Source organism: Bufo gargarizans, chromosome 9 (assembly GCF_014858855.1).
Source record: "Bufo gargarizans isolate SCDJY-AF-19 chromosome 9, ASM1485885v1, whole genome shotgun sequence".
Taxonomy (NCBI): domain Eukaryota; kingdom Metazoa; phylum Chordata; class Amphibia; order Anura; family Bufonidae; genus Bufo; species Bufo gargarizans.
Window position 1 is genome coordinate 174953287 of NC_058088.1, and position 15273 is coordinate 174968559.

A 15273-nucleotide genomic window follows, 5' to 3' on the forward strand; every position below is an offset into this window, starting at 1 on the left:
GTGGTTTTTTTTCCAGGGCCACTTTAGGTTCCCAGTCCGCCCCTAATCATAGTGATTTATGACAGTCTATTCCTGTCTGATCCCCGCTCTATTGCACTGTGCTTCCCGGACCGAGTGCGGTCGTGTGAATGACCCCCTAGCGGTTTGTAGAGTTAGAACCCCCAATATTTCCCCACCTCCTCTCCTAAACTGGTGCAAGCACACATACAGAATTCCTCCTGGATGACATGTATTACATTACCGGCTGATATAAATAGTCTGACCATGGTGGTTCCATTTAACCTCCTAAATCCCATATGTGGTCGCCGGCTCTGGGTAGAGCCATTAACCCATTAAGTGCTGCGGTGGTTTCTAATATATTGCTGCTAGCCCCAGACCTGGCATAATATAAAGCAAGCTGTTTGCAGGGTGTAGTCCTTGAAAAGGCCCAACTAAGTAGATTGTGCACCTGCTAAAGAAGTCACATTTCATTGTGGACATAAATGAGAGTTTGCTTGCTCCGAGACCCACAGCTGTCTCCAGAACGGGCCCCCGAAAATTAGGAGAGCGCACTGCACCGTGCTCTCCATTCACTTCTGTTGGAGTTCCAGCACTCCTGTGGAAGGTGGCCGCACTTGTGCGGTGCGCCCTCATTTACTTTGGGGGCCCCATTCTAGTAAAAGATGTGGAACCCGCACCTATCCGACACTGGTGGCATATCCTAGCGATATGCCACCAAAGTGTGAGATGGGACAACCCCGTTAAGCCTTTCACCTAGTTGCTGGTGCTGCTGGATGTGATATAAATCAGAGCTGTGCTCTCCTGTTTCTAACGGCTCTGTCTCTCTGCTTTCCTCCTCCCTTTACTTTGTGTTGGAGAGGGAGGAGGATGTGCACACAAGATCAGAGCGTGGAGAGGTCGGAAAGCATCCATGGAGAGCAGCCCACGCAGGCTATAGACAGGGAGGAAAGTTTGCAAGGGGAAGACAGCAGCATCCTGGACACACCAATCCAGCATGTGTTACTGGGAAAAGACTATTTTCACATGAAAAGCAGTCTGAAACTAGGAGCATGTGGTAAACTGAATATCAGGGGGTCTGAAATGAACGAAGGAGTGAAGATTGCAGCCTGGAACTTATTGACTGCCGCATGGTAACCACTAATGTGGGAACCTGTCATTCACTTGATACTGCCCTCACCATGGGTAGCATCAAGTACTGAGAAATGATGCACATTTCAGTGGTCTGTCACTCGTGTGAATATTAGGTGGTTGCTGAGAACTTACTGTTTAGTCTTTGCACCTCATGATGGATTTCACTCTCCGGCTATGCTCAATCCAGAGAACCCCGATAGGCAGCTCGCATGTGTGAAAGTAGCCTTGGAGGGGGGTCTCCATTTGGTCCACATGACTTGATGGTTGTAATCCACTCGCAGTAATACCCTCTAAGGAGAAGGCCACCTTCTCTTACAATTATCCCAAGCTAAGCAAACTCCTTGGCAGGGATGGTTGAGTTTTGGGGACATCACTGCAGCATTGCAGTTTTGCCGCTTTAAAGCAGAGCGTACAAAGAATGCCGCTCTCTCCCCGTAGACCCATAAGTCGAATCCTTTTGTACGCCTCACATCTCCCTAATTAAAATTGTATGGAATATTTAATACTGAACTCCTCAGCATTGTCTGCATCCCCCCCCCCCCCCCTCAGTTGTGTCCGAGTTAACCAAGCATTAGGATGTTCTACATATCACAATGGGGTGGTCTCATTAAGGAGAAGCCAGCACCAAAAATTCCTCAGATGTTCTCCTAATTTGTGTAGGACGCGGGATACATTAGATTACAGTAATTACATCTATATACTGATAATCGGGAAATGAGGGAGGGCAGAATGTGTACCAAGTGCTGTACATTGTGGGATACTCAAGTATTTGGACGGTGGCGCAGTTTTCATCATTTCACCTCTACACCACCATCAATGGATCCCAAACGAGGAGTTGTCCTGGATTTTACTACTGATGGCCTATCCTTTCGCTAAGCTGTAAATATCTGATAGGCCAGGGTCCAACACCCCGCACCACCCACCGATCAGCTGTTTTTGGCTAGCTCCCCCCATCATGTAGTGGACAGTGCTGGTTACTGCTGCGCTTCTCCAGTTCAAGACCTATGGTTCTCATAATATGGTGGGGCAAAAAAAACTGATGATATATATTTTTTTTCGCCAAAGTATTTTTATTGCTTAAAAAGTATTAAAACATGAAAAATGATACACATTTGGTATCGTAATGGTATCGACCCATAGAGTAAAGGTGGTCCGAAGGGATGTCACTGCAAGTGAAGGCGGACAAAAAAAAAGGAAACCTTGGTCAGAAACCAAAAACCTTAGAAGTGGCTACATCAACAATTTGGCAAGTCACCTTCTTAAGGAGCGACGCCGCTAACACCAGCGATTGGCTGCAGTGGTCACCTCATAACTGGCCAGAAATAAACCGATCCCAGAGTGACGCAACGCTGGACCTGGGGTGGCGTAGAGGCTTAGATGGATGTGTACTGGTTATTTTACTAATATAAAGCACTACCTGCCTGTGCAAAAATGAACTATATGCAGCAAGAAACAGGACAATGCTGGGAAACTCAGGAGCTACAGTGAACCAATGACACTTGTGCTTGGCTGCAGCAGTCACTTGGGAGTTGCGACGACTGCAGCCAGGTGACCAAAGCCCAGTGGGGAAAACTGGACTGACGTTGTTGTATCTACTATCTGAATAGTACTGCAAATATTTATTTTATTTTAGCTGACTTCCCAGCATATTCCAGTTTCTTGCTGGAGTTGGAAAACCTTATTAAAGAGCACCTCTCAGCAGGATCAACCCTATTAAACCAGGCATACTGCCTGGTAGGGTTGATCCTACAGATTCAAATGATACCTGTCTTGTGAAAATCGGTTGTGGCATTCCCTAGAAAGAAGACTTTTAATCTTTATGCAAGTGAGTGCTTCAGTACACTGAGGGGCGTGGCCAGCACTGGAAAGCTGAAGGACTATGCCCCTCCCCTCGGTGCACTGAAAACTGCTATTGCATAAGGACTAAGTCTTTTTTTCTCAGGAATGCCGCAAACAATTTTAACAAGACGGGTATCATTTTAATCAGCAGGATCAACTCTACAAGGCAGTATGCGTGGTTTAATAGGGTTGATTTTCCTGAAAGGTGCCCTTTTAAGTTGCAGTTATCTGACACTGACCTTCCAACACCCCATATAAATTGTAGTTAGTTGGACCGCACTTGAAATCATTACGGTGGCAAGGCGAAATATCAGTGCTTGAATCTGCCTCAGACAATTGTCAACCCACACCCTCATTTTTGCCTCTATTTTCCTAACAGGCAGTGCAAGACGGATCAAAAGATAAAAAGGAGGACTGAAGATTGTGCCAGTTGACAGCAGCTCTCCCCATCCAGGTGCCCTGCTATGTCCACCAGTCCTGGCAGAGTGGAAACCACCTCTCATCTCACTACTTGCTGACATCTTGCCTGTGTTGAGCTTTAAAGGGTTCTCTGAAATTCCTAAAGTATATGTTGCCACCTATTGTGCAAAATGTCTGTAATTTATCTTCTAGTTCAGCTAGAGCACTAGCTATGGAGGCACTGCTTACATTCACGTCTATATATACACATGTAGTGCTGTATGGACAGCCATAGAAACGTCCTATATGAATGCATGTGGAAGGTAAATCACCGTTTCAGCTCCTGCAGAAGCCACAATCCGTGAGAACCTCTTTAAAGTGAATCTGCCATCAGTTTTGACCCCCCCCCAAAGTGATAACGCCTCTAGATTGGTGACAAGAATAGAAGTGGATATGAGATCCCTCGCATAACTGAAAACACAAAGTTTTAATCACCAACCGAGATGCCAGGTGTCCAGTGGGCAGGTAAGTGTCCTGACTTTTTCCCCCCCCTCTGTTCCTGAGTAACAGCGCCATAACATGCTTCCTGTTAGAGCTATCACTCAATAGCAGAGGGGAGGTGTTGGGAAGGTTAGCCAGGACGCTCCCCCTGCCCTCTGCACCGTCCCCCTGCCCTCTGCACCGTCCCCCTGCCCTCTGCACCGTCCCCCTGCCCTCTGCACCGTCCCCCTGCCCTGCCCTGCCCTCTGCACCGTCCCCCTGCCTTCAGGACGCTTGGCATCTCAAGGTCATTTTTTCAGTTATGCAAGAAGTATGTTCAACCACGTAGGCATCTTATATTCTTGTCACCTATCTAAAGGTGAAAACTAATGGTACGTTCGCTATAAGAGAAGACGCCAGGCAAAACTAACACTGTATTAAGCCTAGTGCAGGGCCTGAGAAGGCGGAACATGACACAAGGATTCAAGAACACCAAAGAAGGCATCACTGTGTCATGCTCCGCCCCCTCACACCCCTCAGTTTTCATGGAGTGGGCCTTTAATTATTAGAGTCTGTCTACTTTCTGATCTATTGTAGCTTCAGGGTTAGGTTGCTTCCAGGGGACTCTGCCGTCGTTCGTCTGTTAGCCAGTCTGTCTAGGCCTGTGATGCCTAACCTCTGGCACTGCAGCTGTGGTAAAACTACGACTCCCAAGATGTACACTTGCTTGGCTGTTCTTAGAACTCCATAGAAATTAATGGAGCATGCTGGGAGTCGTAGTTTCACCACAGCTGGACTGCCGGAGGTTAGCCATCACTGGTAGACTCTAGGCTATAGCTGGCCTTGTGATAGTCCTGTATCAGTCACGTCCTGGACAACCCAAAGCAATGGTTACTCGACAGTATCTGCTACGTTGTCCTGTCATAGGAGTGGGAAGGGTGAACCAATGACGGACATTTTTTTTCTTTTTTTTTTTTTTTTTTTTTTATAATTACCATGGCACAGCTTTAACACCACGTCCTCTGCTTCATACGTTTACATTGACACCTATGGGTTTATTACACGTCTGTCTCCTTTTGCTCTCTTCTTATAGCTCCCGCTTTTCTTTTATGATTTGCGTTATCAGAATTCCTGTGTCCAATTGTTATTATATGTAATAAAGTGATATAATTTGATCTCCATACCGTATCCACGTTACAAGGTCGTGATCGCTGCTTATCACTTCTCCGCACCACATCCAGTAGAAGGCTGCTCGTATCACCTGGAATTTTCCACTCCGTTCTCTTCTCCTTGGAAAGGCGTCTTATTGCTTGATGTGATTTCCTTGTAGTTTTTGTGACTTTCTGGATTGTCTCAGTTGACTGTTTAATTTGCCTGGAAGGGATTATATGCTAAATGATAAATGTTCTTCTATTGTAAATGTTCAGGTCGGGGTGGGAGGGTTGCCCGGCCCTACATCTGGTTTACATCTGTGCATTTATGGGCCCTGCTCCTTCTTCTATCAGGCCTGAGTCACCCAAATTAGTAGCTCTTCACACAGCCCTTCTAGTGGGGAAAGGTATTAGAAAACCTCTTGTAGAGGCAAGGGCATCTGTCAGCAGTTTTGTACCTATGTGCGCTTGGCAGCTGAAGACATCTGTGTTGGTCCCATGTTCATATGTACCCGCATTGCTGAGAAAAATGTTGTTTTAATATATGCAAATGAGCCTCTAGGAGCAACGGGGGCGTTGCTGTTACACCTAGAGGCTCTGCTCTCTCTGCAACTGCTGCTCCCTCTGCACTTTGACAGGGCCAGGAAGGGGTGATGATGTTTATAGTGCCTGGTCCTGTCAATCAAAGTGCAGAGGAAGAGGCAGTTTCAGAGAGAGCAGAGTCTCTAGGTGTGATGGCAATGCCCCCATTGCTCCTAGAGGCTAATTTGCATATTTTAAAACCTCCTATAACAGTTCAGACCGTTACATAGGTACTATAACCCTTTAAGGAATCGGATGGAAGTGAGTGGATCTCTACAAGATTTATGTTGTATGATGCTCTTAAAAGCCATGTACACGTGTTGTGTGCATTTCCCATGACTTTGTATGGGTAGTTCATGAAATCCCACAAGAATGTCATACAGAGGATGAAAGGAGGGCAAACTCCACATCAATTGCCGATAAAGGCAGACGTTCCGTCTGTGGGTACTTGTCATACATCCCAAATGTAAGGAGAGGTCAGTGCATTCAGTGGGGTTACCATTTATCTTGGTCTGTCTGACCGATGCCATGTTTCATTTTGATTACAGTTCCCAGGAACACAGCAGATCAAAGACCATATTCCACATTACAAGAAAGTGTCCCTCAAACAAACCCAAAATTTATATTCCATTAGTCCAGCTCAGAGGCAAGGTGTAAAAATGGCAGACCGTGCATAGAGCCAGCCATAATGGTTCCCAGAGGGATTGTTGTTTTTTTTTCCCCATGGACTGCAGGGCATTGGGTATGGAGTCTTGGACTGGATTTGTCTTACCCATTCCACCAAAACACTTAATGATCTGGAATTTGGCTTACCCTACCTAAGCCGCATTCAAGACATCGCACCCAGCCAGCCAGAAACGTACTCAGTACTGACGAGGGGCAAGCACCTTAAAATAGCTGTCTACAGATGGATATTTGGCTTGTCAAACACCAAGGCTTGTTGGAAAGTTGGGTTTTGAGTCATGGGGAGCCACTTCCAAGAAGAGGCGCTAGCAAGATGGTTCACTTCCTTGGGCGATTCGTCTTTACATGATCTGGAATTTAAAAGCCAGGAGAATTTAAAAAAGAAATTAGCCACCACACTGGCCTAGTTGCTATTTCATGGGTTGGGTAACCTATATATGATTTACGTATTGACCTTAAGGGACTTTCACCTATGGAGTAGACAATACTATATGTGCAAACTATACAGCTGCCCCGAGGAACCTGCAGGCAAGGGCTCAAAAATAATAATGGTTCTTTCTTTCTACTAGATCACATGTAAAGGTTTAGTTTTTGGAGAGCCATGAATGAAGTGGTCAATGGTTAAAACCCAATCATCAAATTAGGTGGAAATGAAGGAGCCAGTATACTTTTTATTGAGAGGGGCATTCTGTTCTTGGTGTCTGGCCATAGATCGACTACTGTGACATCACAGGTTTCATCTTGATAGGTAGACGTGACATCACAAGTGGGTTTTGGTTAGGAAAGTTACCACATTTGGTTTGGTAATCTGCTGTGACGTCACAATAGGTTTCAGTAAGGTAATCTGTGACGTCACAATAGGTTTCGGGTTAATCCTGTGATGTCATAGTGGGTTTCAGTCTGTTAATTGCTGTGACATCACATTGGGTTTCAGTTAGGTAATCTGCTGTGACATCACCTTTGGTTTTAGTCAGGTGATCTGTGACATCACATTGAGTTCCAGGTAATCTATTGTGACGCCACAATGTATATCTACTGTGACGCCACAATGGATTTCAGTCAGATAATTGCTGTGACATCAGGTTGGGTTTGAGTCAGGTTATCTAAATAGTTCATTCCTGATAATTGCCTGATCACCTGAGGTGAGACCTGCATTTACATGTAGCAGTCATTTTCGCTGTATGGGAACAAGGGATAGACGTTTATACAGGATAACCTGCTGTCCAGAAACTATTTTGGTGTCACATCAACGATGCTCGCACTTGATGATCATTAGCTCATTCATCAGGTGACCTGTGTCACAGGGCAATTATCGTGAATACGCTTTCATTCGAATGCTTCTTCCTAATAATTGTCCCACTCGTCAGCCTTTAGAAGTTGATAATCAGCTGGCCCAAGTATTGTCATGGAGGCCTCCTTTCATTGGTTTTCACTCCTGAATCATCTCAACTCATCTCCATCGTCAACACTATTTTATTTTCCTGTAAGCTGGAGCCTTTACCGGAGGTGGACATGGGCGGGATAATTGTAACGTCTTTACGACCTACAATAAAGTGTTCAGAACTAAACAGTAGTTTAGGTAAAGTTTATTTAGGGATCCTATGTGTCCATCAAGAACCTGCAGGTGCAAGATAGCAGACATTACCAGAAAGCTGGGGGAGTGTCTGCCTAGAATCAGAGGGTTATCTCCGGGGGACGTATGTCATGGCAGGTGGCTAGAACTTCTTCATGACTGATATCTTGTGGTGGACATCACCAGTTCAGTCATACTTTGGCACTGGATGCAAAGAATCAAGGTCAGGCTGTTGTACTGAACATAGCTCATTTGTTCAGAGTCCAACTTGTTATCGGAGAGCCACTCCCAAAGCACACAATAGGGGAGATTTATGAAACGGTCTTTGTTGCCCATGACAACCAATCACAACACAGAATAAAAAAAATGAAAGCGTCGCAGTAATTGGTTGATATGGGGAACAGAGACCATTTTAGATAGTCACCCAAATCAGCTCCATGTGTCTATTAGAAAGCTGTGTGGAGACTTTAATGGGGTATTCCAATTTATAGCGCCGTTTACTCCTTTGTCTCGTTCTCACAACCGAAAACGAACGCCAGAAGTACAATCGGGAAATCCTTGGTGTAGTGTGCATCGATGTGTGCGCAATTCCTCCAAAATAATGTCACAGAGACGTTCTCAAGTACCTGCTTCCAACAGCTAGGCGAGGTTTATTTATACCAGAAGATGGAAGGCGGTCTTACAATCATGACCAATAGGGTGACAGGTGATTGGCTGGAAGGCAGTCTTAAAATCATGACCCATGGGGAGACAGGTTATGGTATGAGGTGATTGGTTGGCGAAGATGTGAATGATCGCGCGAACTTATGTTCGCACACTTATTTGCGCCCTTTTCGTTGCCGCTCTTATCCTCGCGGATGAAGAAACCTTTGTTCGACGGTCCCCATCCCGCCACAGCCGGCGCCATGACACTGGTATCCTGCAGTAATACCAGGCTGGGCACAAATCGGCTACAGGTCGGGACGACTAGGCCATCGTGCGAAAGTTTCTGCACGATGCGAACGAATCTGCGCATCTCGATATGATAGATGGCGACCATACGGCGAACAATTATTTTTCCACAACACAATCTGCGAAATGTATGGAATATCACCATAGGATGTGCCATCAATGTGAGGTGCAGGTCCCACCTCTAGGACCAACTCCTCTCTTCAGAACAGGGCCCCCAAAGTGAAGGGAGAGAGTTCTGGGAATCTAGTTTGGCCTCCATACTTGATGGAAAGTCATAGACATCATCCTGATGGAAAAGCTAGGTTCATATCTGCTACAGGGTTTCTGAAGGAAGCCTTAGTCACAGAATGTTGCAAAAAAGGACAAAATACAGCCACGTGCAGCCATATTTTGTCTGGCAAAATCATGGAAACCCAACAGTCCCCATTATAGCCATTGGGATCCCAATCCGGTAATTACAGTTTTCCTAGATCAGAACAGATAACCGAATTTCAACCCTGATGTCAACATAGCTTTAGATGGTATGGAAGATGACCACCAGAGGCCCCTGGGTATATTATTATTGACCGATCTCTGCAGCAGGTTGTAATTGATCTTAGACCGACCTTGATAATTGATGTGATGAGTTTAATGGAATGGGTATTCTAGAATTTTCCCATCCTCCATGTAGGTCATCAATATCTGATCGGCAAGGGTACTCTACTGATCAGCTGTTCTGCAGTAGCTCTGATAACAAAACTGCACACTACGTGATGGATGGAGCTGTGTAGTTCCAGCTCGACTTCCAATGCCGGAGCTAGTCTAAAACAGCAGATCAGAAAGGGACGTCAGATATTGATGGCTTCTCCTGAGGCTAAGCCACCAAATCATGCACTGTCTCTGTAAAATTTTGGGCCCCAAGTCCCCTTTTTTTGACTTTGGAGTTGGCCCCAAGTGACTAGCCGACTTTCACTCAACCATGAACACAAGCTCTTGATTTCAAGTGAGAGCATCTGCACACAACTCTCTCTGCCACATTGTTGGGATTTCTTATGTCCCTTTCTCTACATCTATATAGAGACTCAGCCATTTAGCTCTCATGTTACGGATCACGTTCTTTTTTATTAAGGGTGCCTCTTATCCTGATGTGAATGAATCATTGCACCATTGGCTGGTGACATGGACAGCGCCAGGTAATCACCACTTTCACGTGTAAATATGGCAAGACAAAGATTTGACAGCACTGGAATGAAGCAGATGAAGTCATTATGGATCGCTGCCACATGACTGAAAATAACATGCCTGATAGTCAAGTATTCAGGACACAACTAGAACCGACCAGATCTAGGGTTATAACCTTGTAGCGGCTAAACAGAAAACCAACTGCAACATGACCTCCTGGATAACTACAGTACAGACCAAAAGTTTGGACACATCTTCTCATACAAAGAGTTTTCTTTATTTTCATGACTATGAAAATTGTAGATTCACACTGCGGGCATCAAAACTATGAATTAACACTTGTGGAATTATATACATAACAAAAAAGTGTGAAACAACTGAAAATATGTCATATTCTAGGTTCTTCAAAGTAGCCACCTTTTGCTTTGATTACTGCTTTGCACACTCTTGGCATTCTCTTGATGAGCTTCAAGAGGTAGTCACCTGAAATGGTCTTCCAACAGTCTTGAAGGAGGTCCCAGAGATGCTTAGCACTTGTTGGCCCTTTTGCCTTCACTCTGCGGTCCAGCTCACCCCAAACCATCTCGATTGGGTTCAGGTCCGGTGACTGTGGAGGCCAGGTCATCTGGCGCAGCACCCCATCACTCTCCTTCATGGTCAAATAGCCCTTACACAGCCTGGAGGTGTGTTTGGGGTCATTGTCCTGTTGAAAAATAAATGATGGTCCAACTAAACGCAAACCGGATGGAATAGCATGCCGCTGCAAGATGCTGTGGTAGCCATGCTGGTTCAGTATACCTTCAATTTTGAATAAATCCCCAACAGTGTCACCAGCAAAGCACCTCCACACCATCACACCTCCTCCTCCATGCTGGGAACCAGGCATGTAGAGTCCATCCGTTCACATTTTCTGCGTCGCACAAAGACACGGTGGTTGGAACCAAAGATCTCAAATTTTGACTCATCAGACCAAAGCACAGATTTCCACTGGTCTAATGTCCATTCCTTGTGTTCTTTAGCCCAAACAAGTCTCTTCTGCTTGTTGCCTGTCCTTAGCAGTGGTTTCCTAGCAGATATTCTACCATGAAGGCCTGATTCACACAGTCTCCTCTTAACAGTTGTTCTAGAGATGTGTCTGCTGCTAGAACTCTGTGTGGCATTGACCTGGTCTCTAATCTGAGCTGCTGTTAATCTGTTATTTCTGAGGCTGGTGACTCGGATGAACTTATCCTCCGCAGCAGAGGTGACTCTTGGTCTTCCTTTCCTGGGGCGGTCCGCATGTGAGCCAGTTTCTTTGTAGCGCTTGATGGTTTTTGTGACTGCACTTGGGGACACTTTCAAAGTTTTCCCAATTTTTCGGACTGACTGACCTTCATTTCTTAAAGTAATGACGGCCACTCGTTTTTCTTTACTTAGCTGCTTTTTTCTTGCCGTAATACAAATTCTAACAGTCTATTCAGTAGGACTATCAGCTGTGTATCCACCTGACTTCTCCACAACGCAACTGATGGTCCCAACCCCATTTGTAAGGCAAGAAATCCCACTTATTAAACCTGACAGGACACACCTGTGAAGTGAAAACCATTTCAGGTGACTACCTCTTGAAGCTCATCAAGAGAATGCCAAGAGTGTGCAAATCAGTAATCAAAGCAAAAGGTGGCTACTTTGAAGAACCTAGAATATTGCATATTTTCAGTTGTTTCACACTTTTTTGTTATGTATATAATTCCACATGTGTTAATTCATAGTTTTGATGCCTTCAGTGTGAATCTACAATTTTCATAGTCATGAAAATAAAGAAAACTCTTTGAATGAGAAGGTGTGTCTAAACTTTTGGTCTGTACTTTAGGTTGGAAAATTGGCAATAGCTATGAGTCTTAAATGTATTTATTTATTGGTTGACTTCTCACATCTCCTACCATGTACAAGGTCCATAGAGGTGTGGAGAAGGTTTGATGGATTCTGTAGAAGGGTCATCAATGTTTCGAGAGGTTTCCATGATTCTCTAGCAGATCTCTCAAGGTGTGGAGATGTTTGAATGGATTCTATAGCAGTGTTCTTCAACTCTAGTCCTCAGGACCCACCTGCTGGTCATGTTTTCAGGACTTTCTTACTATTGAGCAGGTTATATAGTGTCAATGCATCAGGACTTACCACAGGTGTTCATTCTGTGGGATATTCTTAAATCATGTCTGGCAGGTGGGCCCTGAGGACTGGAGTTGAATAGAGTTGAGCGGACACCTGGATGTTCGGGTTCGAGAAGTTCGGCCGAACTTCCCGGAAATGTTCGGGTTCGGGATCTGAACCCGATCCGAACTTCGTCCCGAACCCGAACCCCATTGAAGTCAATGGGGACCCGAACTTTTCGGCACTAAAAAGGCTGTAAAACAGCCCAGGAAAGGGCTAGAGGGCTGCAAAAGGCAGCAACATGTAGGTAAATCCCCTGCAAACAAATGTGGATAGGGAAATTAATAAAAATAAAAATAAAATAAATAAAAATTAACCAATATCAATTGGAGAGAGGTCCCATAGCAGAGAATCTGGCTTCACGTCACCCACCACTGGAACAGTCCATTCTCAGATATTTAGGCCTCGGCACCCAGGCAGAGGAGAGAGGTCCCGTAACAGAGAATCTGGCTTCATGTCAGCAGAGAATCAGTCTGCATGTCAGCAGAGAATCAGTCTTCATGTCATAGCAGAGAATCAGGCTTCACGTCAGCCACCACTGCAACAGTCCATTGTCATATATTTAGGCCCAGCACCCAGGCAGAGGAGAGAGGTCCCGTAACAGAGAATCTGTCTTCATGTCAGCAGAGAATCAGTCTGCATGTCATAGCAGAGAATCAGGCTTCACGTCACCCACCACTGTAAGAGTCCATTGTCATAAATTTAGGCCCAGCACCCAGGCAGAGGAGAGAGGTCCCGTAACAGAGAATCTGGCTTCATGTCAGCAGAGAATTAGTCTGCATGTCATAGCAGAGAATCAGGCTTCACGTCACCCAACATTGGAACAGTCCATTGGCATATATTTAGGCCCCGGCACCCAGGCAGAGGAGAGGTTCATTCAACTTTGGGTAGCCTCGCAATATAATGGTAAAATGAAAATAAAAATAGGATTGAATGAGGAAGTGCCCTGGAGTACAATAATATATGGTTAAGGGGAGGTAGTTAATGTCTAATCTGCACAAGGGATGGACAGGTCCTGTGGGATCCATGCCTGGTTCATTTTTATGAACGTCAGCTTGTCCACATTGGCTGTAGACAGGCGGCTGCGTTTGTCTGTAATGACGCCCCCTGCCGTGCTGAATACACGTTCAGACAAAACGCTGGCTGCCGGGCAGGCCAGCACCTCCAAGGCATAAAAGGCTAGCTCTGGCCACGTGGACAATTTAGAGACCCAGAAGTTGAATGGGGCCGAACCATCAGTCAGTACGTGGAGGGGTGTGCACACGTACTGTTCCACCATGTTAGTGAAATGTTGCCTCCTGCTAACACGTTGCGTATCAGGTGGTGGTGCAGTTAGCTGTGGCGTGTTGACAAAACTTTTCCACATCTCTGCCATGCTAACCCTGCCCTCAGAGGAGCTGGCCGTGACACAGCTGCCTTGGCGACCTCTTGCTCCTCCTCTGCCTTGGCCTTGGGCTTCCACTTGTTCCCCTGTGACATTTGGGAATGCTCTCAGTAGCGCGTCTACCAACGTGCGCCTGTACTCGCACATCTTCCTATCACGCTCCAGTGCAGGAAGTAAGGTGGGCACATTGTCTTTGTACCGTGGATCCAGCAGGGTGGCAACCCAGTAGTCCGCACACGTTAAAATGTGGGCAACTCTGCTGTCGTTGCGCAGGCACTGCAGCATGTAGTCGCTCATGTGTGCCAGGCTGCCCAGGGGTAAGGACAAGCTGTCCTCTGTGGGAGGCGTATCGTCATCGTCCTGCCTTTCCCCCCAGCCACGCACCAGTGATGGACCCGAGCTGCGTTGGGTGCCACCCCGCTGTGACCATGCTTCATCCTCATCCTCCTCCTCATCCTCGTCCTCCAGTAGTGGGCCCTGGCTGGCCACATTTGTACCTGGCCTCTGCTGTTGCAAAAAACCTCCCTCTGAGTCACTTCGAAGAGACTAGCCTGAAAGTGCTAAAAATGACCCCTATTCCTCCTCCTCCTCCTCCTCCTCCTCCTGGGCCACCTCCTCTTGCATCATCGCCCTAAGTGTTTTCTCAAGGAGACATAGAAGTGGTATTGTAACGCTGATAACGGCGTCATCGCCACTGGCCATGTTGGTGGAGTACTCGAAACAGCGCAACAGGGCACACAGGTCTCGCATAGAGGCCCAGTCATTGGTTGTGAAGTGGTGCTGTTCTGTAGTGCGACTGACCCGTGCGTGCTGCAGCTGAAACTCCACTATGGCCTGCTGCTGCTCGCACAGTCTGTCCAGCATGTGCAAGGTGGAGTTCCACCTGGTGGGCACGTCGCATATGAGGCGGTGAGCGGGAAGGCCGAAGTTACGCTGTAGCGCAGACAGGCGAGCAGCAGCAGGATGTGAACGCCGGAAGCGCGAACAGACGGCCCGCACTTTATGCAGCAGCTCTGACATGTCGGGGTAGTTGTGAATGAACTTCTGCACCACCAAATTCAGCACATGCGCCAAGCAAGGGATGTGCGTCAAATTGGCTAGTCCCAGAGCTGCAACGAGATTTCGCCCATTATCACACACCACCAGGCCGGGCTTGAGGCTCACCGGCAGCAACCACTCGTCGGTCTGTTGTTCTATACCCCGCCACAACTCCTGTGCGGTGTGGGGCCTGTCCCCCAAACATATGAGTTTCAGAATGGCCTGCTGACGTTTACCCCGGGCTGTGCTGAAGTTGGTGGTGAAGGTGTGTGGCTGACTGGATGAGCAGGTGGAAGAAGAGGAGGAGGAAGCCGAGAAGGAGGAGGTGGCAACAGGAGGCAAAGAATGTTGCCCTGCGATCCTTGGCGGCGGAAGGACGTGCGCCAAACAGCTCTCCGCCTGGGGCCCAGCTGCCACTACATTTACCCAGTGTGCAGTTAGGGAGATATAGCGTCCCTGGCCGTGCTTACTGGTCCACGTATCTGTGGTTAGGTGGACCTTGCCACAGATGGCGTTGCGCAGTGCACACTTGATTTTATGGGATACTTGGTTGTGCAGGGAAGGCACGGCTCTCTTGGAGAAGTAGTGGCGGCTGGGAACAACATACTGTGGGACAGCAAGCGACATGAGCTGTTTGAAGCTGTCTGTGTCCACCAGCCTAAATAACAGCATTTCATAGGCCAGTAGTTTAGAAATGCTGGCATTCAGGGCCA